Source organism: Cebus imitator, unplaced genomic scaffold (genome assembly GCF_001604975.1).
Source record: "Cebus imitator isolate Cc_AM_T3 unplaced genomic scaffold, Cebus_imitator-1.0 Scaffold391, whole genome shotgun sequence".
Lineage (NCBI taxonomy): Eukaryota > Metazoa > Chordata > Mammalia > Primates > Cebidae > Cebus > Cebus imitator.
The window spans coordinates 775,475-782,886 of record NW_016107706.1 but is presented as its reverse complement, the minus strand read 5'-3'; the positions used below and the strand labels follow the sequence as shown (position 1 = coordinate 782,886).

The 7,412-nt window shown below is 41.7% G+C and overlaps 1 protein-coding gene across 5 annotated transcripts in view; it reads left to right on the top strand.

Moving 5' to 3' along the window:
* Window positions 1-2,015: 2,015 nt before the first annotated feature.
* The window catches only part of LOC108289084 (myelin associated oligodendrocyte basic protein), a 66,474-nt gene continuing 61,077 nt past the window's right edge, over window positions 2,016-7,412 (top strand). For 4 of the 5 annotated variants that reach the window (XM_017508343.2, XM_017508341.2, XM_017508342.2 and 1 more), the window contains exon 1: window positions 2,016-2,155. The gene's annotated coding sequence lies outside the window, so the exon portion shown is untranslated. The remainder of the gene's footprint in view (window positions 2,156-7,412) is intronic. The other variant, XM_017508346.2, reaches the window with a different exon arrangement.

Here is a 7,412-nt window from a genome sequence, read left to right as displayed (position 1 = left end):
GAATTAGTCCCCAGTTATTTTGTGAATAGAAGGCAAGTCCTTACACCTGTTTGTGACCTTATACCTGTTTGTGACCCACACCTGTTTGTGACCTTCTTTAGGGCCAGGGCCATAAGAGTGACATTGTTGCGGGACTCTGTGTGCCAGGCATTCTTTCCACCAGTGCACATGTCTTAACTGATTTAGTGTTCACATGAATTTTTGAGGTAGGGCCTGTGATGATCCCAGTGTCAGGGTCTCCAGAGCCCAAGCTCTCAACGGTCTTACTCCACTCCCCAGCCCTCAGCCACAATCACTACAACACAAGCAAAATACAGGCCTCACAGTGGGAGTGAGTCACCAGCATACGCCTATCACTCATTACACAGAGAAAGAGTGTTTAACTAACTACAAATGAGTGTATGAAGAGCACAGGCACAGTGGCTCACGCCTGTAATTCCAGCACTTTGGGAGGCCGAGGCAGGATGATCACCCGAGGTCAGGAGTTTGAGACCAGGCTGGGCAACATGGCAAAACCCTGGTTCTACTAAAAAATACAAAAATTAGCCGGGCCTGCTGGTGGGTGCCTGTAGTCCCAGCTACTCATGAGGCTGAGGCAGGAGAATTGCTTGAATTTGGGAGGTGGAGGTTGCAGTGAGCCAAGATAACACCACTGTACTCCAGCCTGGGGGACAGAGTGAGATTCTGTCTCAAAACAAAAACAAAAACAAATATGTTAGTGTTCAAAGAGATTTATAGTCAATGTTTGTAGTCTCAAGAGATTACCTCTTCAAGGCTTCCTGGCTGATTCTTTACTGAGGTAAGAGCCTAAAGAGAAACTTGGTGGTAATGTTGACATTTATATTCCACTGTCATGCAGGGGCCTCTGGGAATTCAAAAGGCAAGGCTGCTCTTTGTTGGATTGGTTTCAGAAGTAAGCTTTCATCTTTCAAATCATTAGTGGGTAGTTCTGCATATATAAAATAGACAGCAAAAGCAGAGTTTACAGGACCCATGACATTTAACAGAGCACAGAAAGGTGTGGCCCCACATTTTAGGATAATTATAAGAAAATACCAGTGTCTAAGACTGAAGCCAATAAAATGTTGATTGAATGAGATTCATCATTTGAGGAAACTATTCAACATAAGAGATGACTTATATGTGTTTTTATAAATGTGAATGCACTGGATAATTGTCATAGAACCCTCCAATTTCAATGTTAGTTGCAACTGGACTGGATTAGACTCTTGCTAAATCAAGTGTACAAGGGCATGTGAATGTTAGTTTTGGGGTGTATCTATGGGTATATATGAGTGTTTTAGGGAAGGAAGTGTGTGCATGAGTATCTAATCTACGTGGAGTATAGAAACTCCTGGAATTGTCAGTGTGATTGCAACTGTGTTCATGGCTTATGGGTATGGCTTGTGATGTGTGAGTGAGGTGTGGGGTACTGCGTGGGTTGGCACTGTTGTGCGTAGCATGTTCGTGGGAAGGGTGTGTGATTTGTGATGTGTGAGTGAGGTGTGGGGTACTGGGTGGGATGGCACGGTGGTGCATAGCATGTTGGTGGGAAGGGTGTGTGGTTTGGTGTGTGGTGTGGTTGGACCTAGCATGGGGCTTAACTGGACTTTAACTGGGAATGTTAATGGAACAACAAAGCCCAAATCTTGGAATTTCACCCCCTGTAGACCAACAACCTTAATGAATGAACCTTGAGGAGTGAATTTTCATGTGGGGTGTTGGTTCTGTGGGAGGTAGGAGGCTGGAATATGTGAATGTTGGGGGGCTATAGAGTGAAGGTGGGGGATGTGTGTGTATGTGTGGGTGATATGGGTGTAGCTTAGCTTAGCTTTTGTTTAGATTTTCTTTTGCTCTTTGTTTTTGTCTTTGGCCTTTGTTTTGTCTCTGTTTCGCTCTTTGTTGAAACTTTCTTTGGCTTTTGTTTGGTCTTTCTTTAGCCTTTTGTTTAAACTTTGTGTGGCCTTTTTGTAGTCTTTGTGTAGCTTTTGTTTTTAAGTGGATCTTGGCTGAGGACTCATCAAAAACACCTTGTGTAATGAAAAACCCAGATCTATAACCTCTCCCTATATATTCTGGATGCATTGAGGTAGGCTCAAACCCTCAGGGACCTGGTGTAGACGCAGGATCTGTTTCACACAACTGCCATTTGAAGGTAAGAGGATGCCACTGGTTTTTATTCTACTTCATTTTATACTTTCATCTTTAAGTGACTAGTGTACTTTTTTGTATGGGGCTTTCGTTATACCCCAGGGAAAACTTTCTCTAAGAATAGTCAAGACTGGGAGGACGTACAAGGATGGAGAAAACAAGGACAGACGACACCACATTTATTCTGATGTGGGCAGGGGGCCTCATGGAATGTTCCTGCCAATGTTTGGGAATTGTCTAAGCCCAAAGAGAGGCTCTGAGCCCTCACTCAGATTTCCTCAGAGTCAAAGCCCTTACTCAGATTTCCTCCAGGTTCCTGGAGCTAGATGGATGGTGGTACATACCGCTCTTCTTCTTCTTTTTTTTTTTTTTTTCTATTTTTTTTTTTTTTTTTTTTTTTTTAGATTTTGTAATTTGGTTGTTTTTGTTGTTGAGTCAAATTATACACTGTGGTTAAAAGACTGTTGTTAGATATATAATCCACTGCATGTTGTCTTTTCTATTTCTTTTTTTATTATTTGTCATGATTTAAAAATGAGTTTTTCTTTTTATCTAGGAACAACTTTTTTCCTCATATGGTTGGATTTATGTGTGGGGGATATTACAGGAACAACAAAGCCCAAATCTTGGAGCTTCTCTCCCTGTAGACCAACAACTCAAAGCGGAAAGGCGCTAATGCTTTGTCTGATACAGAATATCTTAGAAACAACAGGGAGTTTTCAGTTCTATGGATGACAGAGAAAGGAAAAAACATTATGTGTCCCAGAGGCAAGTAATGCATTCGGCCTACAGTACTAGCGGGAAAATGGGGAAAGGACTTTTTAATGCTCTGTAAATAAATCAGGGAGACAGAGAGCAGGCTGCTGCCAGGTTTGTGGATATGCTGTTCTGTGACTATTTAGAATGGCAGGAGACTTGTTGGTGAGCGTGTTTCAAAAATTATTTCAGATTTTCAGGAAAGTTGCAAACAATACCAAAAATTTCAGGTGCACCCAAATTACCCAAATGTTCCCGTTTTACCATATTTCCTTTATCATTCTTTTTTCTCTCTCTGTATCTATATATCTATATATATGTGTGTGTGTATATATATATATATATATGTATATATATATATACACACACACATATTTATATCTAATTAATTTTAATAAAAATTTAAAAAGTAATATTGAGGAAAGACTATTTTCTAATCTGGAGATATCTAGATTTCATCAATTGTCCAAGGGGCCAATTGAGAACCATCCATGACCTTTACTTGTCCTGTCCCTTTAGCCTCCTTTAATCTGGAACCAAAGCAGAGGCAGCTTTGACCTAGACGGCGTTGAAAAGCATTAAGCCACTTATTTTGCTAAATGTCCCTCAGTATGGGTTTGGTCTGCAGTTTTCTCACAATTGTGCAGTTTTCAAAGGAATATGCTTGCATTTTACATCCTACATATCCAAATTCATACTTGAATCTGATTACACACTTTTTAAATTCAAGGTCTTGTTTACCTAAGTTACTAGTATTTTAAATGAGTACCTAAAATCTTTGTATACCAAATTACCAAAAATTAAAAATCTAGAGCTTTTACAGATAATTCCCAAGCAATCACCAAAAATGTATAACTGTCGCTCTTGGATTATAAATGGCAATTACAGTGATATGTACATGAACGTATAGGCTGAAAGTGAGGTATTCAATTTGGATTCATTGCGTGTGTTGGATTCATGTCTACTGCTCTCTGAGTATTAGTTTCATAAATGTAATAATTCCTTTCTAAGTGCAACCAGCTGCTAAAAGCAGATACAGCTCAATAACGTTTCCCTGGGAAGCCACTCCAGGCTGACTGGCATCCTTTTGCAGGTTGATAGGACTTCTGCACAATGGAGGAGGCGGGCCTCTGGCAACGCTGCAAAAAACCTCCTCATCAAAAGTGTTTCCTACCTGTTCTAGTGCTCACATCTCAGCATTGAACTAAAGACCACACCCATATTGAGGGCAACTAGCAAAATAACTGGCCCAAACTGTTCAAAGTTGTCCCCTTATGGGGACAGGAATCAAAACTCTGAGATCCCTAAGCTATACCAGGCATTCTCAAAACAAGTCTTCTCAACAAAATCTGTGAGGTAGGGACTATTATTCACATTTTACAGAGAAGAAAACTGAGATCCAGAGACTAGCCTATGATTACACACAGCCAGTGAATGACAGAGCCCAGTACTCAAGTGTGACATAAGCCTTTTAATTTTTTATGGACAAGATGCATTATTCTTTTTAACTAATACACTTTTACTTTAAGGTTAAAAAAATTGAAGTTAAAAAGATGAGCTGAAAATTAACGAAGCAATATTTTAAAATAATTTCTATTAATGACATAAAATTGTTTGTTCTCACTAAAAATATCAGTTGTATTTTTAATGAGAGTAATTGAGTTCAATGTCAAATCTAGTTTTTCCTCCTCTTTCTTAATTTAACAAAAAGATCTTCCTAGTAGTAGGGGCAGAGTTAACTCTGCCTATTAAAAAATTAATTTGGGCTTATATTACTACTTGTATGATCTTAAAATCTTAAGTTATTCATTGGTTTCTCATGAAAGAATAAGATCAGTGAAAGCAGCTAAAAACAAAAAGATATAATCAACAAATTCACTCACCAGTCTCAATCTGCAGTAATTTTCAGTATACTGAGAGCAAAGGGACAAGTGAAGGCCCTCAGATGCCTGTCTAGGGTTCAGGGCAAGGTCTAGCTAACCTGTGCTGAGTGAGGGTGGCAGAATCAATGCAGGCATTAAATGTTAAATGTAACAATCTCATTGTTTTAGATAACACATATAAAAAGAAAAGTCTTTTTTTTTTTTTTTTTTTTTAGACAGAATCTCCCTCTGTCGCTGGGCTGGAGCGCAGTGGTGCAATCTCGGCTCACTGAAACCTCCACCTCCTGGGTTCAAGAGATTCTCCTGTCTCAGCCTCCTGAGTAGCTGGGACTACAGGCACATGCCACCATGCCTAGCTAATTTTTTGTATTTTTAGTAGAGATGGGGCTTTACCGTGTTAGCCAGGATGGTCTCGATCTCCTGACCTCATGATTTGCCCGCCTTGGCCTCCCCAAGTGCTGGGATTACAGGCTTGAGCCACCACACCTGGCAAAAGAAAAGTCTTATACCTCATCTTCCTGACCCTCAGTGAAACATCTTGGGAACTCTCATGGGGTAGGCACATCTGCTTTAAAGGCCACTGGGCTGACCCTTCCACATTAACAATTCAATTACACCGGAATATGATGGGCTGACACCAAACTCCTCTTGGCATTTCAGTCTCTATCAACCCCAAGTCTGGGATATCACCATTGCAAGTCCTTTCCCAGCTCCTCCTCTGGCAGGAGACATGTGTCCTTTCCCAGCTCTTCCTCTGGCACTAGACATGCATCTTTCCCAGCTCCTCCTCTGGCAGCAGACATGCGTCCTTTCCCAGCTCCTCCTCTGGCATGCCAGCATGCCCCTCCTGCACTAGTTTCCATTAAACTCTGCGTTACCTGCTACAGTGACCCAGTGGCAACACCCAGAGAGCTAGTGATTACACGTAGAAGGAATCTAAGCTGTACTGAGATATAGACACCACAGCACTTCCAAGAAGCAGCAGGAGTGTCGAAGCATTGACTCAGCCAGTTCCACTACCTCTGCAAGCATAGAGCAGAGCTCATTTCTCCACATAATGTTTGCACTCAGATGGATGAGGGCTTCTGTGCCTTCAAGTCCAGTGGGTTTTCTATAACTACAATAGAGAAACTTGTGGTGGTTTCCTCAGAATCACCAAGTCTGGTGATTCAAGTCCCTACCCTTGAGAGAGGTGCCTGATAAAGACAGAACTCTCATTTCCCACAAGTTCTCAGTAAGTGGGAGAACTTCTGTTTGGAACTGGCTGGCAGTTTTATCAGTCTGGAGATAGAGGCTTTGACTTCCTTTACTTTGAGACAATTACTAAAATGAACTCCTTAGATTAACAAATACAAAATATCCTTTTTTTTTTTTTTTTGCAGAGAAAATACTGGAGTCATAAAAAATACAAATGCAGGGCAGTTGGTTAACCTATTATATGATCTTTATGGTACAGTGAACATAATGTGGCTTTAATAAGACGGTTCTCTGGATGACATAAACTTTTTTCTCCTAAATATGGAATTAGTTTAGGATTTTGGGGTTCTGTACATAGTGCTATCTAATAATGAGGAACTCAACTACTGGGAAAACATGGCATTAGCTATTATGACTGTTTCAGCTGGGCCGTGAAAGTCACTCTGTAGTTTGATAAAGTGTTTTCTATTTAAAAGACTACTCAAAGGATATTCCCATGATGGATCATCCCGGAGTGATAAATGAGCATCCCCTTCTCTCACTCAGCCAAAAGAATTGGGGGCCACTGGCCAGGTGCGGTGGCTCATGCCTGTAATCCCAGCACTTTAGGAGGTCAAGGTGGGCAGATCACTTGAGCTCAGGTGTTTAAGACCAGCTTGGGCAACATGGGGAGACCCCCTTCTCCACAAAAAATACAAAAATTAACCAAGTATGGTAGTGTGTGCCCATAGTCCCAGCTACTTGGGAGGCTGAGGCTTAAGGATCATTTGAAACTGTGAGGTCAAGGCTGTACTGAGCCATGTTCTTGCCACTGCACTCCAGCCTGGGTGACAAAGTGGGACTTTGTCTCAAAAAAGAAAAAAGAATAATAACTGGGGGCCGGGACATGGAAGGGTTAGGAGGCCAGAGAGTCTTGTGGATAGGGATTAAGCTGCATCCAACAACCTGGAAGTCTGCTGGGCTGGACTAGGCCCCGGGATTAGATCCCATCATGTGGGCTCCAAGAGTGACTTCTTATATTGGCTGTGCAGGCCACTCTGGCTTCTGTTGCTTCTGTCACCCTTAAAGCATTAGGTAAATACCTGGTGTCAGCTGTGCTCTGGGTGGGTAAGGAATCTTCCTGTTTTAAGATGTACTTGTCGTGGGGCGTGGTAGCTCATGCCTGTAATCCCAGAACTTTGGGAAGCCAAGTGGGATGGGTCATGAGGTCAAGAAATCAAGACCATCCTGGCCAGCATGGTAAAACCCTGTCTCTACTAAAAATACAAAAATTAGCTGGGCATTGTGGTGCACACCTGTAGTACCAGCTACTCAGGAGGCTGAGGCAGGAGAATCACTTGAACCTGGGAGTTGGAAGTTACAGTGAGCCGAGATCGTGCCACTGCACTCCAGCCTGGTGACAGAGTGAGACTCTGTCTCAAAAAA